Source organism: Panthera leo, chromosome A1 (genome assembly GCF_018350215.1).
Source record: "Panthera leo isolate Ple1 chromosome A1, P.leo_Ple1_pat1.1, whole genome shotgun sequence".
NCBI classification, from domain to species: domain Eukaryota; kingdom Metazoa; phylum Chordata; class Mammalia; order Carnivora; family Felidae; genus Panthera; species Panthera leo.
In genome coordinates, this window is record NC_056679.1 from 127893358 (window position 1) to 127915141 (window position 21784).

A 21784-nucleotide genomic window follows, 5' to 3' on the forward strand; every position below is an offset into this window, starting at 1 on the left:
ACACAAGCTGCAGCCTGTTTTTCACCTAGTGAAGTGGGATTTTGTGATCACCTGTCTCTATCCTCTCACCCATTTTTTCTGTTAATAAAAGGTAAATGCTATGAGCCTGCTGGGTGGGTGGAGATTCCACCTTTTGACACAGAATGACAATATCCTAATTAAAGCTGTGTATGGCTACAGGCCATGTCATTTATTTTACTATAACTGTGACCAAATGAATTAATCAACTTTCTTTTTGATTATATCCAACTATTAATCAGAGCCTCACATTTTGTGGTATTTTATCCATCTTCTTAATCATTTAAATTGCTATTTGGTGTATGAGTTAATACTCAAAGAACAAAATAGCCAATTATATATTACTGGTATAGGTTATATTACATGTGTGCTCATTCAAAACTAATGTCACCTTAAAATATAATGACCTACTTCTCCACAATGCCTGAGTCAGTCCCTAAGTAATATGTCAGATAATAAACACTGGCATTAACTCTTTCAGTACCTTAAATGTGTACTTTTGTTTTGTTTACTTCAAGACTTATGAGGTAATACCTTAAGCAATAAGGAGGTTTTTTTTTTTCTTTTTTTGTGTGCGTGTGTTTTTTGTTTTTTGCTTCTTTAAGATTCCTACTGACAATTAGGTGAACCTGGAGTTCCTTCATAACTGTGAAATTTCATAAAGAAGAAATTCCTTCTTATTACAAAGTAGAATACTTTAATTATTTCAGTTATTAAAGTAAAAGCTCATGAAAGTCTCACTGACTCTGATTATTAACTTTAGTTTTATAATTCAACTCTCATTGCTAGCTCTTTTAAAAACACCAGTCATTAAGTCATAAACTGCTCTGAATTTTTATTTTGAGAAGTAATTACTGCACAAATAAAACTCCAGGATTATGAGATATACATATGGTGTCTGTACCCCACTGGTTTAAAAGTGAAAATGGTGATTCATGGTGTTGCATTTGGCTAATTTCTTCATAGAATTGTGTACCTATAATCACAGTTCTACGTAGTACTCTTAGGGTACTTTTGTCTAAAGCTTCCCTTTCTCTTGGGGAAAAATATGGGTCGTTCCTTAGCACGTCTCAGTCACCCTCTGAGAACAAGCCATACATAGAGGAAAGCATAGTTAATTCTTTCAGGTAACCAGAGACTCTGCCAGAGAAAGGTTATAAACCTATTGCATGGAATACAATTTTAATGGTAACATTTGAAAATAACTGAATTCTCAACCAAAGGATGCTCATTAAGACCTATAGCCTTTTAAGTTTAAGTAGTATCTCCTAAATAAGAATATTTTGCTCTAAATCAAATGCTATTATTCCCTTACCTAGATATTTCCACCTGCAGAAAGCACACAAAACAAAACAAATTAAAAACAAATACTCTGGGGAAAAGGAATAAAATTGAACACCTAACATATTCATAGGAAACTTCAAAGTTTAACTCTGTCCAGAGTCCTACAATATTCACAGACAGCAAGAAGCAACTCAACAAATATAAAGAAATAATTACAGATGTGAAGTCAGTATCAAGGAGTAAGGAGAAAAAATGGTTCAATCATTTAGGAAGTCACAAAGATCAATGGCATCAACAGCCATATATTCCAAACTGTGTATTACTCAGCTTTCCCAGAAGACTGAGAGCTCCTGAAGGGAAGGGACCAGACCATATACCTTGTGATTTAGCAGGATTATTTTATAGTGTATTATAGACTGCAAATATCTGTTACATTCATTTAATATCTGAAAAAAGATGTAGTATAAAATCACAAACAAATAAAACCTCATTAGTCTACAAATGAAATTTCTGTTGACACAGAGGTACTTCCCTCCAATGCTTCATATAAGCAGCAACTTTCAGAAACAATGACAAATTTGCATAGGAGTCTGCACAGAGGAGGGACAACATTAGCACTCAGTGTGGCTAATGTCTCTCAGGTGTGCACACATCTCTGTGGTTCACTTCCTCATACTTTTCTTCAAACCGAAGATAAATAAATTATAAAAAGTGGTTTAGAACAACCCAGACTATTCCTCCTTCCATTAACATTAAATAGATAAGTTGCACATATAATAAATAAAACATAAATAGTATATTTCACATGATGTATTATATACAATAAAACATACATATATTGTACATATAAAAATACCTAGATACCATGCCTTGTTCTAACCAGTTTCATATATTTTTGTCCACCCATATAATAACTCAGGTGGTAGAAACGATTAACCAGTAAGACCTAAGAAAATTAGAAGAGCTAGGTGGTTTCCCCAAGGTGAGCTGATTACTAGCTGGCAGATCCAGGACTCAAAGCCAGGTGGTCTGACCACAGAGCCTGTGCTGTGAACCTCTACTAGCTCCATGTGCAATGAACACCTCAGGGTGGAGGAACCATGGAGAGAGGGTGATAAGAGAAAACAGCAAAATCACTCGTAAGTGGGGTTGGGGGGAGAAAAAGCTTAATCATGAAACCAAAGTCTAGGGGAACTAAGAAAGGAGACATGAGGAAGGGAAGGGAAGAAAAGTGATAAAAGACAATACACAGATACTAACAAAAGAAGGAAGCACCATGAACTCCTGTGTCTTCACTGTATGATTTTCCGGATGAATCTGTGGAGTGATGAGAAACCCTTCAGTGACCACTCATTGCCTTTCACCTCATCTCAGCATAAAACCTGGGTAACTGCCATGTCAGAAAACTCATAAAAGAAAATACCAATTTACATATGAATCATATTCTCATGTCTCTTGAACATTGCCTGATTCTTTCATTGTAAGTAAAATATTGAGGCCCCCTGAATGAAGCCATCACAGCATTTTCTAATTCAATTCAAACAGCACAGAGCCCGATGTGGGGCTCGAAACCACAAACTATGAGATCATGACCTGAGCCAAAACCAAGAGTCAGACACTTAAAGTGATTGAGCCACCCAGGTGCCCTGTATGTTGTCAGGGCCGGGGCACCAAAAATTCAAAAGACCACTGGCTTGTATTAAACATCTTTTCCAAATGAGTCTTGTAAGCAATACTGAGAATTAGATGCATTAACCCTTCAAAGAGAAGTTTATACTGAAACTCCGCTCAGATTGTCTGTCATATGAATGATAAAGAGAAGCAGCAGTGGTAGTGGTAAAATCCATAGAAAAAGCATGGTCAACAGCAGTGATGAGTGTGCATGCTATGTGAATTTCCCTTGCAAGAGAGCAGCATGTTTGGCTTAGTGGATGGTGGTGTAAGTGAGCTCTGGATAATCATAGATTCTTCTTGTTCTATGATTCCATTGATCTATAATTTGAAAGCACAGTGATATATTCCAAAGAGAAGGTAAGAGGCTCAAGTTTTGCGCTCTGCTAGCAATTTTAGGCAACTGACCTTACCTTTCCGGGCCTGAGTTTCCCTATCTTTAAAACAAAGGGTCCTTTTCAGCGTTTAGAATCTATGACTTTTCATTTACAGCTACATTTGGTGATCACCAGTTTCTACATACAAGCCAGCATATGTGCACAGGTGCATACATACACACGCATGCACACACACAAATTTCTAGCTTGATATTATTATGACTTTCTATGGCCAGGTAGAACTTATACCTATTTTATTTAAGACCAGCGTTTATCTAACCTCAAGATTTCTTTGGATAGCCCATTTAACAACTAAAAAACCTGTTCCAATACCTCATGACACCAAATGAAAGGAATTTTCTCACATACATAAACCATTGTTTGAGAATTGAATTTTAGCCATATATTAAGGTGAATAAAAATAGTAGGTTCTTCAATTACTTAGATATGTAATTGAATGTCAGCTTTACATTCCATGAAACCAAAGTCTTTGCACAGAGGAAAGGGGAAACTAAGGGACATTTAGATGATAAAAGTAAAAGGTATAAAGACGTTATGCAACAGGGAAATAAACACCAGCAATCATGCCTGTAAATATCCAAAAGTTTAAAACTTGAGGAGTAACAAAATACAAGTGTTAAGATATGCTTCTCTTCACATACAGTCAAATGGGTCATCTGCAGGGAGGCATCTGAAGGCTTACGTGCCTTAGAGGCCTAACGTACACTGGTAGAATTTAGTCATGAAAAAAAAAAAAAAAAACTTGAAAGAGGGATATGAAGTCAACAGAAATAAGCAGCAAAAATTTATTCAAAATGAAATGGAGGCTACAGATCCTGAGACACCAGGAGAGTAGTTTCTTGCTCTTTCTACCAAGAATGTTCTACAGGGCTCTTCTCCTGCCACCCATCTATTACAATTTAGTGCTCCTAGGATTCCAGCGCATCTCACTCTCATGAAATAATCTCACTCACTCTTAGGGGATTAACAGCAGCTTATATCTGATGACTTCTAAATACATATCTCCAGCTACAACTTGTACAACCTGCATGTCTCACAGGAACCTCCAAGGCAACATGTTCAAATTTAACTCACTATCCTCCCCCTCTGACTAGAATGCCCTCTGTTTTTTTTGTTTTGTTTTGTTTTTAAGATTTTATTTTTAAATAATCTCTACACCCAGCATGGAGCTTGAATTCACAACCCTAAGACCAAGAGTTACATGCTCCACTGAATGAACCAGACAGGAATCTCTTGTTCTCCAATTTTCTTATCCCCTTGACAGTACAATCATCCAGCCAGGAAATCAAGCTAGAAATATAGACATCATTCCTGACTGTCTCTCACTGTCAGCATCCAACCAGGCAGCAATTCATGCTGATTTTTACTTTCTAATTTTTTAGAACTAATCTTGTCTCCATCATTACTACCTTTAGACAGGTTTAAGTCTTATCTTTGGCTATTAAAATAACATTTTAGTTTGATCATTTGCCTCTTAAATTTATTCTTTGTGCAGCTAACAAAGTGATCTTTGAAAAATACAATCCCATCCATTCCTCTCCCCTGTTAAACATACATCAGAATCTTCTTTGTTTTTTTAATATAATTTATTGTCAAATTGGCTAACATACAGTGTGGCAAGTGTACTCTTGGTTTTGGGGGTAGATGCCCTTGGTTCATTGCTTACATACAACACCCAGTGCTCATCCCAGCAAGTACCCTCCTCCATGCCCATCACCCATTTTCCGCTCTCCCTCTCCCCCATCCACCCTCAGTTTGTTCTATGTATTTCAGAGTCTCTTATGATTTTCCTCCCTCTCTGTTTGTAACTATTTTTCCCCTTCTCTTCCCCCATGGACTTCTGTTAAGTTTCTCAAGATCCACATATGAGTGAAAACATATGATACCTGTCTTTCTCTGACTGACCTATTTCACTTTTAGCTTATCCCACCATTAGCATCGCACACAGGATTATTCCCTTGGGATCTGATCCCCTTCAACCAACCCCTCCAGGCTCATCTCTCATTGCTTGGTGACTTATTTGTTTTGTTTTAGCAGCACTAAAATACTTGGATTCCTCCACATATCTGACCTTAGGTAATATGTTTGTAATTTCCCTATGCATTCTTTGTCCAAAAAAAAAAAACCCATGACACAACTCCCCTTAATCTTTTCTATATCAACCTAAATAAATTCTTCAGCTCTGCCAACACCTCCTCTCAGAAGCCTTTCCTCAGTCACTTCCTGCTCAATAACCACCTCCCCCTTGTGCTTCCCAACCCAGTGGTACTATCACTACCTTCCACTTAGAACACTGTATTGCTCTTATTTTCTTATTTCTGGGTTGGTCTCTCTCACCAGCTAGCTGTGAGACCACTCAGGTCAGAGAATATATATTATTTGACTAGTACACTGAGTTAAATACTGGATTCCTAACTTTGGGGTTTTGTTCACATATGGGGTTTTGTTCACAAATGAGATCTGGATATAGGTACTTATAACTAAAGCCATTTTTTCATTTGAAGGAAATAGATATTCAGAGGGAAGTTACAGAATTCCAATCTCTAGCTTTGGAACACACTATTATAACTGACTGCAATCGTGTTGCTATAAAATGTTTGTGTAAGTATGACTGTTCTGGAAACTTATTAAGGTTATCTAAATCTGCTGCTTCATAGTTTGTTGGATTTAGATCCTCTGTTTAAAGTGTAGAAAAATGACAAGAAAATATCCTACGATTGACCTTCTGGTTAGCCAAACCCACAGAAAGCAAGGGGCCAAAAGTTGACATTTAATGGACACTTGAAAAAGTGGTGAGGTTTTGAAGGCTCCTGAATGTATAACTAAAGCTTTGAGCATTTTGAGTGATGGTGATTACTCTCACTCCTGTCTCAAAATTATTAAAACTCTACCTCAGTGTGATAAAAATGAGTAGTGTAATAAACTCTGGGTGCTCTTGGTTTTATTTTTATTTATGTTTTTGCATTTCATCTGCTGCTTTTATATTAGGCTAAGAGAATATTATTCTACAAGTGGTCTCCCAAACCAAAATAATGAAAAGCAAAAAAAAACAACAAAAACAAAAACAAAAACAAAACAAAAACAAAAAAAAAAACCAGAAAGTCTTCAGGGTTAAATGATAACATCCCCTTAAGAATTATTAATACTTTTCAAAGTCTTCCTTCTTTGTTTTGGATCTTAGCACTGTTATTGTGAAGACTGTCTATCGAAATTTATAAAGACATAAATGAAAGTAGTATCCCTGGAAAATGCCATCTATATTCTTAGTTTGTCTCCTGAGGAAAGTGAAGATAAAATAAACTTAAGACCTACTAAAAAGTCTTTCTAGAAGAAGCTCTTTTATGGAATGAAGCTAATAGACAACTGGTAAAAAAAAAAAAAAAAAAAAAAAAAAAAAAAAAAAAGATCATAAATATTGTAACACCCCAATAATAACATCTGCAAGTTTACTATTAAAATACAATAAAAGATAGTTTATACTGCCAACCTCTTAATCCCCTATAACATTTTAGAGAAAAAAAAAACTGCAAGGCAGTATTGCCATTCATAAGATAGATGTCATATGATAATACCATAGTAAGAAAATCCTCCTTATTCATTTTTATGAAGAAAAATCAATTCCATGTCATAGTTATTTATTGTTATAAAATCCTGAATGGTTACCTTAACTCAAACCTTTATGTTGAAAAAAGTGTGTGTGTAGACACACACACATTTTATTGAAATGTGTGTCCCATCCTGGTGCATTGCTTCTAGCCTCTTTAGGAAACTAGAAAAAACAGTGACATTAAAAATTGTACCTATTCTGGCATTATCTAATATCTACACTATTTTTTAATAAGAATGTGCTTCCTCTTTTCTGAATGATTCTGTAATGGCAGATACATGGCATTATGCATTTGGAAAAAACCGTAAGTCACTGAGAATTTTGCTAAAAAATATCGACTTTCATGTTGTGGGCATCTAGAACACTAGGGGCAACTGTCTATAATCTTTGCACCTTCTCGTTTCTTAAATTTTAATAGCAGCTTTCCTGATTGCCTAACTCCAAGCTCTTGGAATAACTATGTAAGTTTATAATTACTTGTATTCTCTACTGTCCAGTGTGAAACTCCTAGAATATGGTCATATATATTTATTACCTCTCTCATCACAGATGCCACCAAAGGGGAGAAATGTACAAAACCATAATGTTCAGAAGGAACTGGAAGATCCATCAGAAAACAAATGTATAGGAGCCAAAGCAGATAGAGAAGTGATAATGAAATAGAGTAAAATAAACCACAGTTTGAAGTGTCTAGAAGGGATATAAACGAGACAGAGAGAGAGAGAGGGAGAAAGAGAGGTTGCCTTGTCCAACCAAAAAGGCTCAAAATTCCAAAATATCAAGTACAGTGAAGTCAGGAAAGAGGACAGGAGTGAAAAGAGGAACTGATAATAAGAAGTGCAACTGTAGGGGCACCTGGGTGGCTCAGTCAGTTAAGCATCTGACTTCAGCTCAGGTCATGATCTCGTGTTTCATGAGTTCAAGCCCCACATCAGGCTCTGTGCTGACAGCTCAGAGCCTGGAGCCTGCTTCGGATTCTGTGTCTCTCCCTCTTTCTGCCCCTCCCCTGCTTGTGCTCTCTCTCAAAAAATGAATAAATGTTAAATTTAAAAAAAAAAAAAAAAGAAGTTCAACTGTAGTCTCCAAATCTAGAAGCAGCCACTACCCATTCTAGTCACTATGTCTTACTGCCAGAGTGAAATATTTGAAGACTTTTCACTAAAAACAAAAACTTCATGGATATAAATAAATAAATGGAAATACTAAAAGCTCCTCATGAAAAATCTCCACAATCTGGCATGTTCTGATCCTCCATAAAACTGTTGATTCAGTCCCATAACCCTAAAGCAAAATGCAAGTCATACTGGATTCAGATTTTGTCCCTTGAACGTGAATAAAAAGATGACTGTGGTTCATCAGGCATCTGTAGAAAATTTGCCTTGAAAGAGAAAAAGGAAGATAAAATGACCCCAAATGAAAAGATAATTTGGAGAAAATTCACTAATACTTGCAATTACTATCCTAAAAGAGATTTAAGAAAATATTCCTTCACTGTAACAAGATCAAGATGTCATGGTAATGTAACAATCAGAGAATAAGAAAGAGCTAATAAAAATTACAAACAGGATTGCTCAAATAAAAGATTCAAAGGAAGGGTTAGAATACAAATATGAGAGAAGTTTGTAAAAAGTTCTTTTTTATAGAATTTCTTTAAAAGATAAAATAAGATAGGAAAGATAAGAGACAGTGAAATTCATCTAAGAAATTCTATATCCAATATTCCTGGAAGAAGAGAATGGAGCATATTGAAAATGCATTGTCACAAAAATACCATAAGATTATTTTGCTTATGGATCCAAGTCTGGAGACTGAAAAGACCTACAACAAGGGGTAGCGGTTGCACCAATGAGCTAAGGCTGCCGGAGGAAAACTGTCAGGTATGAGAAGAAGTCATTCCAGGTATGATAGTGAAGACCACTACAGTAACTGCTTTCATTTTACTCTCCTGGAAATATTTCATTCATTCTCACAAATTTAACTACAGTCTATAGGTGTTTACTCTCAAATTCTTATCTCCAGTTGCAACTTTGATACCTCAAGACATGCCAAGTCTGCTCTACCTGCATACCTTACGGGAACCTCAAATCTACCGTGTTCAAATTGGACTTACCATTCTCCCCCTTCTCCTTCTTCATTCCTCTTGTTCCTGTTTTCCCTGGATGATGTAGGGGCCAAGAGTGGCCACCCCACTTTAGCATGCAGATTATTTTAAGATGAAAACAATCAAGACCCAAAGACTTGGGAAGAAACTTTAACCTTCCCCCCTAATTGCCTAAAAAGAATTTAGATAGAGGACCTGCTCCTGTAAGACAGCTGTTACCATAGATAACCACATTACAATTTGAACTTGAGGGGGCAGACAGGGAGGAATTTAGCAAAGTCTGTTTGTTAAAATTTTTGCCTATGTTCTATTGTTTCTGACCAGTCTAGCAAACATTTGATTACTAAACATTTTCTCTTTTGCATCTTTCCATGAATTGCTCTTCTTCCCTGTGAAGTTCCAGACCCCTATCTCCTTTTCCTTAGTTCAGGATGACATATATTCCTCGTTTTGCCTGACTGTCTTTGGAGTCTCATGTTTATGCAAATTCCCCACTCATATGAAATTACACTTGATTTTCTCCTGTTGATCTGTCTTGTGCCAATTTAATTCTGAGTCCAGCTAGAAGAATCTTGAAGAATGGAGAAAAAAAATTTTTTTTTTCTCTCCAACAATAAGGCAATCATCCATCAAATAGAAACAACTTGATATTTGGGAGTCACCCTTTATTCTGTGCTCTCTCACTGTCAGCATACAAATAGCCACTGAGATCTGCCATTTTCACTTGCTTCAATAAAAACTCCAATCCATCTTCCCTTTTCCATTCTCACTTGCCTTATGTAGAGTCACATAAATTCGCAGGAATCAAAGGGAGTATTGGCAAGGAACTAGATAAATTATAGAACAAAATACAGGTCAAAAACAGACCATGCAAATATGAAAAATTATCACAACAACATGGAAATTTTATGATTATCAAGGTGGCATTTCAAGTAGATGAGGAAAATATGGCTATTTTAGTCTATGGTGATAGAATCATTGGTTATCTATTTAGAAAAAACAGTTATGGGACCCTTGAGTGGCTCAGTCGGTTAAGCGTCCGACTTCGGCTCAGGTCATGATCTCACGGTCCGGTCCGTGAGTTTAAGCCCCGCTTTGGGCTCTGTGCTGACAGCTCAGAGCCTGGAGCCTGCTTCGGATTCTGTGCCTCCCTCTCTCTCTGACCCTCCCCCGTTCATGCATTGTCTCTCTCTGTCCCAAAAATAAATAAACATTAAAAAAATTTTTAAAGAAAAAAATTATATTCCTTTATGACATTACCATAATCACAATTATAGATAGATTAATAGAAAATAGATTAATAAAATTTGGGATTAAATCTGACTAAATTTTAATAACAGAAAGTAGGGGCGCCTGGGTGGCTCATTCGGTTGGGCGACTGACTTCGGCTCAGGTCATGATCTCACTGTCAGTGAGTTCGAGCCCTGCATCGGGCTCTGTGCTGACAGCTCAGAGCCTGGAGCCTGTTTCAGATTCTTTGTCTCCCTCTCTCTCTGACCCTCCCCCGTTCATGCTCTGTCTCTGTCTCAAAAATAAATAAACGTATAAATAAATAAATAAATAAATAAATAAATAAATAAATAAAATAAAATAAAATAAAATAAAATAAAATAAAATAAAATAAAATAAAATAAAATAAAATAAAATAAAATTTAAATGTAAAAATCAGAGCTACGTAGGGCACCTGGGTAGCTCAGTTGGTTAACTGCCCATCCAACTTCAGCTCAGGTCATGATCTCACCACTCTGTGAGTGCAAGCCCAGCATCGGGCTCGGGCTCTCTGCTGGAAGCTCAGAACTCAGAGCCTGCTTCGAATTCTGTCTCCCTCTCTCCTTCCCTCCCTCCCTCCATCTCTCTCTCTCTCTTTCTCTTTCTCTCAAAAATAAACATTAACAAAAATTAAAAAACAGAACTATGAAAGTATTAAAAAAGAGATTATATTATAAAACTTTTGATTAAAGACTTCTTTAACAGAGATTAGGAAAATATAGTATGCAAATCACTGAACACAAAGCAGTATAGTCTACTGTCTTTGCACTGTGGTATAACAATAAGAATCATGAAAACTGTTTATAAGCAAACTTTTCCCAGTGCATTGTTTTTCTTTGCTTCATTTATCTTTCTATACTCATCCCATTTAACTGTTTTATAACCTTGTTCTTATTCTCTGAACTTCCTCACCCATATCATCACCATCTTGATTTTCAAGCCTAAATGCTCCAAACTGGGTCAGCCATCACCTCCATGAAGCTTCTCCTACCTCTTTGTCTACCAAAAGCAAAAACTCACAACTGAGTTATAGCTCTCCCATGTAGCACTCACTGTATTTCAGGCTTTGTGCCAAGCACCTTACCTACGTCATTTTTAATTTTCACTACAACTTTTAAGGGAGTTTTTTTACAACCATTTTGGCATAATTGCTTCAATCCCAGTCTCTTTTTCTTAGGAAAACCACTTTTCTAAAAAAAACTAATGCATACTTACCTTAATTTACATATAAGGAAAAAAATAAAGATGAAAGTAAAACGGGCAATTGTACAATTTCACCACCAAAAAGAAAGCATAAACATTAGGTAAACATGATTCCAGACATCTTTCTAAGAATGTGTTATGACATATGATAGATGGTTTGGTGGACAGAAAGATAAATGAGAGAAATATTTTTCTAAAAATGTGAATTATATTCTACTGTTATTTTTATTTAATATTATTCAATTTAACTGCAATTGGTGTCAACAGAAGAAAATAACCTGAAGATATAATTGTTAAACTTTATATAATCACAGGACTTTTTATTGGAGGGGTGCATGAATGGTTCAGTCAGATAAGCATCTGACTCTTAATTTTGGCTGAGGTCATGATCTCACGGTTCTTGAGTTCAAGCCCCATGTCAGGCTTGGAATTCTCTCTCTCTCTCTCTCTCTCTCTCTCTCTCTCTCTCTCTCTCTCTTTCTCTCTCTCCTCTCTCCCTCCCTCCCTCTCTCTCTCCCAATATCAATAAATCAACTTAAAAAAAAGACATTATGGTGGATAAATAAGACAACTGACTTAGAATAACGTAACCGTTATTCTTTCAGGCACAGTCTCTCTGCAATCATAGTTCCTATTGTTGTTTGTAACTCTTCCTATAGATGAATTTATTATAGAGCAATTACTCTGGAATATTCCTTATAAGATTTATCACTGTTTGGAAAATTGTACATATATGTGTGTGATTATTTGATTAGTGCATTTCTTTTCTCCCCAAAGACTTAAGTTCCATCAAGGCAGGGACTCTACTTCTTTTTATTCACCACTACCACACCACACCTCACACAGTGCCTGACACAGTAAAAATATTCAATAAATATTTGTTGGATGAGAATCAAGTGTGTTAAGGGCCCCATCAAATGAGCACATAGTACAATAATGGGGACTCAAAAGAGGGTGAAATACTCAAGAAAAATTTATAGAAGATGCTATCTTTGAGGAGCACTGGATTTTGTTATATGATAGTGCCACAGGTTAATCTGTGTTATTTTAGGGGTGGAATGGACTAGGAACCAGCGGGAGATTGGCGCCATGAGATATGTGCCTGACATAATTTTATGCATTATGCGTGCTTGATATACAGAAAACTGTCTTGAAGGATAATACCTAAATGTTCACTATAGTTATCTGAGGGTGAAGTGATTCCAAATAACTTTTTTTTCTTCTTTATTCCTCTAAAATCTATCTTTTCCATAATAAGCACATTTCTTTCATAAACAGATGAAAAATAATAAGGCTATTTTTATTTTGGAAAAACAAATATCCATGACAATTAACATCTATGGGGACTCACTTGGTGCCAAAAAATGCCCTAACATTAACAATATTCATTTCATATTTGAAACAAAATTGTGAGGTAAGGTTTATTGTTGTGCTCATTTGATGAATGAGGAATATTAGAACCAAGAAAGCTTAACTACTTGGCTCAAGGTCACACAGCCTTTAAGAAGAGGAGCTAGCACTGAAACCAAGCTATCTAGCTCTAGACTTTATGCCACTACCTGTAACTACTTCTCCCAGCAGAGCAAAACTTTGATAATCTGAGCTCTCTTTGTATTATTTCAATTAGAAGAAATCCAGGCAGCATTAGTGACAGGCACAGACAACCAGCACTGTGCAGTCTCCTCACTTTCTACTCTTCCTCTTTAAAATAGGATAATCTTTGAACTTGTTCATCTAACTCTCTCCACCAAGAACAGGCCACACGAACAGCTAGGAATGTGCTATTCAAAACCTGGTAAGATGCAGTCTCCTGAACAAGTTACACATGAAATCAAATCCCTCCCATATTATTTCTCCATCCTCTTTTCTTAGATTAAATCAATGGATAATTCATTATCTCTCCTCAAAGGCCCATTCCCAATGCCTTCAATTATGTTAGCATTTCTTATCCCAAAATAAATGTCATGCCTCATCAGGGTCACACAATGAAATGTGATGTGGTCTATTTGCCTGAGTTTTCAAGGGCATTTGGTGACTGCTATTCTGTATACAATGCATCATTATGCACCTACTTGACTAAAAAAAGAGCAGGAACTGCAGGTAATTCTTACCCTCCAGGCAAAGTCCATGCCTTAATGTACAGTGGAAAACTAAACACACTAGTGAATCAATCCTAATAAACTTTGAACACACACTTTGCATTGTGACTTCTGGGCCTTTTTGGTTTCCTTTTTTGCTCAACTCAAAGAGATTCAGAAAAGTGGGTTTCTAGTAAAAGCTTCTTTCTCCAAAGAAGTTCTTTATTCTAGTATTAAGAAGTTGGATAAATCAAATAGAATCTATGTTTAATCATGACCCCTTAATAGTGAGGTGATTGTAAATACATGTGTGTATATGACCTATTCTTTTTTCACGTATGAAATTTATGTTCTACATGTGCATTCTTTATCTTATGGTGATTAAGGGCATGTAAGTAGTTTACATGACCCTAAAATTTTTACCAATACTTTAAAAAATATTGCATGTCCCTGTACACAGTATATTCTTGCACAGTGTGTAGTCTACACAGTTCATGGAGATGTTTTTGAGCCATCTCCCAATAACACAGTAGTTTTTACAATCAACTCAGTTCACTGAAACAATGTAGACAGTTGACCTAGAAAATAGAAGTGAAATTTCAATCCGGGGTCTAGAATCATTTAATTCAGCTAACCATATCATTATCAGCTCTTTGTGTCAGTCCGTGTCGTGTGATTCCTTTCTAAAGCATGAAATCACCTCACGAAAATGACCAATAAAATCTAAGATGAAACAACACGTTTTCTCATTTATGCTTTTATTAGGTGAGTCATCTCTTTTGCAATCACTACTCCGGCTTGGTCTATGCTATTTAAGTTCCTTCCTTTAACTAATCTCATTTGCTTCCATCTATGCTGATCTGCATTGTTTTCTCCTGAGACACAGTGAAAAGAAAATTGTTGTGCTTTTATCTACTCATGTGTTCTTTCTATAATCCAGCAGGGAGCTCAGTACTCAATACAGCATTTTACTGTCACACGATTACATCGTCATCCATCACCATCTATAATTTTTCCAGAGAAACCAGTTGGCTCTTCTGTAATTTCTGATGCTTCTGCAATGATCACAGACAATAAAATAACAAAATAAAAGATGAAAAAGCAATTTCACAAATAAGAACATTAAGTGGATAGCATTCTCTGCTCTCTTTTGACACAAATAAATTCAGTCCCCTGACATCTGATGTATTCACTCATATATGCCCACACTTCACTTATTCATGTTCCCCAAGTGCTAGGAAAAAATGCTGAGTTCTTGCATGCTCCATTGCTAAGCCCTACTGCTTGCCTCCTCCTTAAGGTATGGCATGTTTTCTTTTAAGTGAATCTGGTGCTGGCTTTGCCAGCACATAGACTAAAATTAGAATGATACAGAAAAGATTAGCCTGGCCCCTGTGCAAGGAGGACATGCAAATTTGTGGAGTGTTCTGGATAACAAAGAAAGAGAGAGAGAGAGAGAGAGAGAGAGAGAGAGAGAGAGAGAGAGAGAAAGAAAGAAAGAAAAAGAGAAAGAAAGAAAGAAAGAAAATCTACATGGCAGACAAAGACAGAAGGAAAGAAGACTGGATGGGCCCAGGCACAGGTCTCTTCACCTGGCTTTGGAATTATAAACTTGGGCTGAAAGAAACAAGGAGGAAAGTTCAATCTATTTTCTTGAATGTCAGTAAAGAAGACACACTAGAGTTCTCTTTTATTATTATTTTCTTAATGTGTGGGGTTTTTTGAGAGAGAGAGAGAGGGCACAAGTGGGGGGGGGGGTGCAGAGAGAGAGAGAGAGAGAGAGAGAGAGAGAGACAGTGAGACAGAATCTGAAGCAGGCTTCAGGCTCTGAGCTGTCAGTGCAGAGCCCAACGCGGGGCTCGAACACACAAAATGTGAGATCATGACTTGAGCCGAAATTGGACACCTAACCAACTGAGCCACCCAGACACCTCTAAAGTTATCCTTTAAATATCCTTATAAATCGTTCTAGGTCTCAAAATAATAAATGAACTGTTATTATTTGTGTAAATATAAAAACAAACCTAAATTTATAAAACCTAGTAGAGCTTAAGAAACTATATTAGGATATCACTGTGTCTTGATAGACCCCAAATTTCCAAAATTTTGAGAAGTTCAGTACCTCACTGATTATTTAATTTACTGGCATGGTTTTCCCACCCTCCTTTTTCTAAAAATACTATAGTTTATTTTAGTAAATGAAAGGTCATTTTTATTACTTCTAAGTACCTCTTAAAGCAGATTCCTCCTTCTTCTCCTCTTTCTTCTTTGAAGCATCATATAACAAGTCAGTAATCCATGTTCTAGGCATAATCCTGGGTGCGTGCTACTTTATTATTTTTAATTTTCAAAAGTTCTGCAAGGTAAGTATTGTTCATTTTCTGAAGAATAAAACTTAGTGTTGGAGAGGTTACAATAACTTGCCAAGTCCTGGCAGGTACTAAATAATGCAGCTAGTATTCAGAATCGGGTCTGACTGGCCTGATTCTGACCAAACTTGTGATCTTGCATTCTATAAGTCCAAGGTGTATCAGCAGGCTTAACTCTAATCAGAGACCTCCCCAGGCAGTAGAGAGCTATAGCACAGAGTTGTTTACAGGTGGGATGGGATAAAGGAAACTTTCAACATTTAATGTTTGTGGGCCCTGCTCCTGGGCTCCCAGGGAAGCTACACTTTTACATCCATGAAGGTCAGAATGCCTTAACCAAACCTTCAAAGTATGGGCTCTATTCTTTCCCCAAGCACACAGTGTACATCTGTTTTGTTGGCAAATGACCTAAAAGAAATATTTCAAACTAAAGATAGCAGTAAGATTTTCCCTAAGTTCTGGTCCCATACCTCTGAAACCTGCCACCTTGTACATACTAAAAGCATAAGATAAAGTTTGTAATTTTCTGGGATGTCCTTTGTCATGATGATGTGTGACTCTTGATGTAACTAAAAACATACATAGCCTGGAGCGCGTGGAGGGCTCAGTTGGTTAAGTGTCCAGGAGCTCTTGATTTTGTCATGATCTCAGGTCATGATCTCATGGTTCATGACATTGAGCCTTGAGTCGAATTCTCTCTCCCTCTGTCCCTCTGTCTCTGTCTCTCTCTCAAAATAAATAAACTTAAAATATATATATATGTATACATATATATATATGTATACATATATATATATGGGATATATATATATACATATATATGGGTTATATCTATATAGATATCTCTCTATATAGATCTATATAGAGAGATATCTATATAGAGAGATATCTATATATATGGGGGTGCCTGGGTGGCTCAGTGTTATGCATCTGACTTTGGCTCAGGTCATGATCTCACAGTTGGTGGGTTCAATCCCTGCATCAGGCTCTGTGCTGACAGTTCAGAGGCTGGAGCTGCTTTGGATTTTGTGTCTCCCTCTCTCTCTATCCCTCCCCCACTAATAGTCTGTCTCTATCTAAAACATAAACATTAAATTTTTTTTTTACAAATACACACACACACACACACACACACACACACACACACACACCTGTATTCCTTTTCCAGAGTACTCTCTTCTTTGTGAAGATTGAGTATTCTGGGCAGCTGCCCTAACTTAGGCTCAAATAAATTCTCTTCCTTTTTAAAGAAATTCTAAAAGGTTTGTTCATTTTGCTTCAGCAATTTCTTGAGGCAGGTAAGAGAATATTCCAGAAGGAAGGTTAAGTATTCCATAGGTGCTGTGGACAGAATTGTTCCCCCTAAATTGATATGCTGAAACTCTATTCCCCAAGGGTACTATATTTGGCTATATGGCCTTTAGGAGGATATCAAGGTTACTTGTGGTCCTAACGATCTGGTACCCTTATAAGATGAGGAAGACAGAGCAGAACCCTCTCTATCTCCCATGTGAAGATACAGTACCAAGGCAGCTGTCTGAAAGCCAGAAGAGATATCATCAGGAACCTGACTATGCTGGCACCATGATTTCAGACTTCCAGCCCCCAGAAGAGTGAAAAAATAAATTCCTATCATTTAAGCCACCCATTCCATGTGATCATGTTATGGTAGCCTGAATTGACTAATACTGTAGGGGTTTGGGGAATGTCATGGTGTCTGTCACCTTTCTTTCTAAAAAATATTGGATGCCCCTAAACACAATACATTCACAAATGATAGCTTGGCTTTTAACCCAAAAGAAGAGAGGGGTTATCATGAGATGATCAAGAAACTATATTCATTAAAAACAAAACAAAACTCTGAGCACAAACAGGGTACAGGGGACAAAATACAGCATGGAGGTCGGCAAAGAGCCAGTTCCTCCATCATCTTAGACATATGGATATCAGAGACCACAGATACATCATCCACAGAGAGAGGGATCGGGCACCACTGAAGGGTGGCCCTGCCTAGAAGGACAGCCTTCCCCTGTAGGACAGCAAGGAGACAGACTCAGGTGAGGGATGGCAAGGAACACAACTGTTTACAGTGCATGTGAAACATTGGAGACTCTCAGAAATAAACGGAGGAGATTGGAACAGGAAGACAAAGAGGGACGACAGGAGTGACTGAGGAGACGCAGCCATGCAAAGGAGGGGGGAGGCAGACACAATGCAATTAGATCAGGCAACACTGTTAATGGAACCTCAATGTATTCATAGGTTTTGAGTGATCTAGTGATATTTTACAATATACATTATTTGCCTTTTATATAACATATTTATCATAACAAACTTTTGAAAATTTTGCCCGAAGTGTAGTAATACTGTACTTGGATTCTTTTTCTTTTTCTTCATTCCGTTTTTATAGAAGGAACTGTTTTATTACCCATGTCACTTACTTTTGCCTGAGATTTTCAGGAAAAGCTGTGACATGCTACTAAAAAAGCACAAATTCTTATTTTAACTTCCATAAATGTTTAGTTCAGTCAGACATTTCTCTGCTTCTAGAAATATATATCTTAATGTAAAATGATCTTCCCAGGAATAAAAAATTGCCAGAAAAACATACTAACTGACATGATGCTCACAAGGCTGGTACCTCTGAGGAAAGGCCTAGAAAGAATCTGACAAATTACTGTCAGGTAGCCCATTTAAGAAACACTCACTAAACGACAGTGGAATCAAATTCCTTGACACAGCCAGAGTCAGTTTTTACAGCAGTGATCCATCCATGCTTTCCAGGTTATTTCATATGCATATCTATGCCTACGCTAAAATTTATTCATCACTACTGAACACCTTAGATAAGAGACTAGAGCAGGACAAGACAATGGTCTCAGTGGCCTTTTATATAGCAGCATCTGTAAGGTCTAGGAGAAGAGAATCCCCATTCCCAGAGGGAATCTAGGTATGGGAGCATGGAAAAAACTCTGTGCTTTGAGAAGCAAGCAGTGTGGCTCATGCTACAGGAAGCTAAAAAATGGCTAAGGATTCCTAGAGGAAAGATTGGCTCTACAAAAATAAAAAATAAAAAAAAAGGAGTTGAGACCGGTGAATATGCTATCAGTTTCCGTCATCTAACTGCCCCTTTCTTTCCACACACACTTGGCAACCTACCCTAAGGGCTTCCTTGCCCTTGCTGGGCAACATGCACTCCAAGGACACTGGATGATGGACGGGTCTGGGATTTGGATTCTTGTTTTCTGCAATGCTGCACTGATGGACATAGTGATGTTAGAGTCTCTTCTTCAGGTAGGGCATGAGAAGCTGGAGAGCACAGACCTGCTTCTATTTGGGGTAGTAGGAAGCTAGGCTCTACTCAGTGCACAGGTTCTTTAATGCTCCCCAAACGTTCTTCTATTAGCTTTCAGAAACAACCAACCCTATCAGACGCAAGGTAGGTGAGATGGAGGTAATGTAACTAAGTAAGTGAGATATAAGTAAGTGAGATGGAGATGGAAGTACCACCTTCCTAGTCTCTCCCATGTCACCTCGTCATGCCATCACCTGTCTTATCTATGCAAGGATGTCCCTGCTGAATAATCTTTCCAACACAACAATGAAATATGGGGTAACTGCTTGCTTGGGGCCAAGCCCAGGCACTCCCCTGCCTCAGATGTTTGTATAAAGGAAACATGGCTAACGTGTAAGTGCAACCCATTCACTAGAGTGCAGGCCACCTGGTCTTACTAGAGGAAGAGAGAGAAGGGTCCCTGCTCTGCTCATCCAGCACTAAGTCACAGTCCTCTCAACTTCCACTCCCCACACATCTTTTTCTATTACCCTTTTACCTCCTACTGATTATTACTTATTTTTTAAAGCTTTTTAGTTTGATTTTCTTTCACTTCCTTAGTTCTAAATTTCTTTTCTTAATCTTTAATTTCCTTTACATATTTATTTTCATAACATAACTCTACTCTTTTAATACCTAATCTGCTTTGATTTTATTTCTAACCTTTGGCCTCATTTGTCTCTAACTTTTTTTTTTACTGATTTAAATCTAATATATTTCATCCTACCATGAATTTTCCCAATCATTGTCTTTTTGTTAGGATGTTCTTTTTTTTTTCCCTTTCCTTTCTATTCTTGCTTTCAGCTTAAAAAAATCAAACCCTTCTAACCTACTCTTCCCTATCTCTTATCTCTAAGTTGGATTTTCTTCTCTTTCTCCCATAGACTTGTCCACGGAATAGAGACCTTTCACTATGACCTAGAAGGTAGAAGGCCTTTGTCCCCAGTCTTTTCCATCGTGCATCCCTCCAGATATCTATGCTCACCTTTCCAAGGACATCCCTCCAACATTCTAACCTCAAGAAATTAAAAAGACTATAGGTTAATAATTCTCATCAGGGCTATAATTCTCTATAGATTATTGTTGCTGCTAACACTTTATGCTATCAAGTCTATGCCTCCAATCTCTATGTATTTTTAGCATATCTGATGATCAAATATGGGTTAACTATGGCTACAGTTGGCAATAGTGTCTAAGGATTTTTAGAAGAGGAAGTCAGACCTGGGAAGAAACCCTCAATTGCCGGTGACAATCAAACTTCAATTTTATTTTATCTAAAATATTTTGTTAGGTTTATTTGTTTGTCTGTTTATTGAGAGGGTGCAAGAGCTGGGGAGAAGCAGAGAGAGAGAGGAAGAGAGGGAATCCCAAGCAGGTTCCACACTCATCATGGAGCCTGACACGGGGCTCAATTTCATCAGCCATGAGATCATGACTTGAGCTGAAATCAAGACAGATGCTTAATTGACTGAGCCACTCAGGCACCCCTAAGATATTTTTGAATAACTATTTATTCCCTCATATATTTTAAAGTCAAATTTATTTATTTTCATCATAAGTTTAAATATTTGCAAAATAAATAAATAAGTAAACAAGCAAACAAATTCCAGGAATGGGCTACCCACTATAAAATTCACATTTTAAAATAAAACCGTTAAATAACTTCCTAAAACTGTATCCAATGAAATCTAAAGGCCATGGCAATTTGGTCTCCATTATTCAATAAAAAAATTTACGAACCAATTCTTCATTAACAACCAGAAATTTAATACTGTTAACATTTCTCCTTAAACTTGTATTTCCATTCTATTTTCTTAGAAATTATCAAATTCGTAATGTATTTTAAATTTTAATGCATTTTATAGCCCTATCAAATGTCTATGCAACAAAAAAGCATGTAAGTGGACATTTAGTTGTTAAAAAATACACTGCAACCATAATGCTTCAAATATTAAAATTTTCCTTTTAAATGTAGCTATCATTATAATCACACAGTTTAGTATATAATTATTCAAAACATGTTATAAGTTTAATAACTGTGAAATGTAAAAACTAAAGTTTCATTGGAAATTCATCTCTTAATGAGGTAAATGGTCTTGAATTTCTCAATCTGCTCATTGTGAGTGAATATATTTCACTGCAGAATAAATTATATTCCTATATTTAAGTTTTATAACAAGTGCTATAAATAAATAGATATATGGGAAAAGGGGTAAGTTTTGGTACGATAGTATCATTAGTTGCCTTGCAATGAAGACACATGCCAAAAAATACTCCAAAACTGAGGATGTAACATCAAATATCATTCTCAACTATCTATCAGTTGTAGCCTTGAAATACATCCTCCTTCGATTTTGTTAAAAGCAAAGAATTGATCAATTTTTTTGCACACACACACACACACACACACACACACACAATGTCGCTCAATCATTAGAGTAGTTCACTTTTT

The 21784-nt window shown here is 36.8% G+C and overlaps 1 protein-coding gene and 1 non-coding gene across 3 annotated transcripts in view; one reads left to right on the plus strand and one right to left on the minus strand.

Moving 5' to 3' along the window:
* PDE4D (phosphodiesterase 4D) overlaps nt 1-21784 on the minus strand; it is a 1410663-nt gene that overhangs the window by 988433 nt on the left and 400446 nt on the right. The gene's annotated exons all lie outside the window — the stretch shown is intronic.
* On the plus strand, nt 14960-15066 carry LOC122202674. The gene has a single exon (XR_006194788.1). It is a non-coding gene; the product is annotated as a U6 spliceosomal RNA (small nuclear RNA).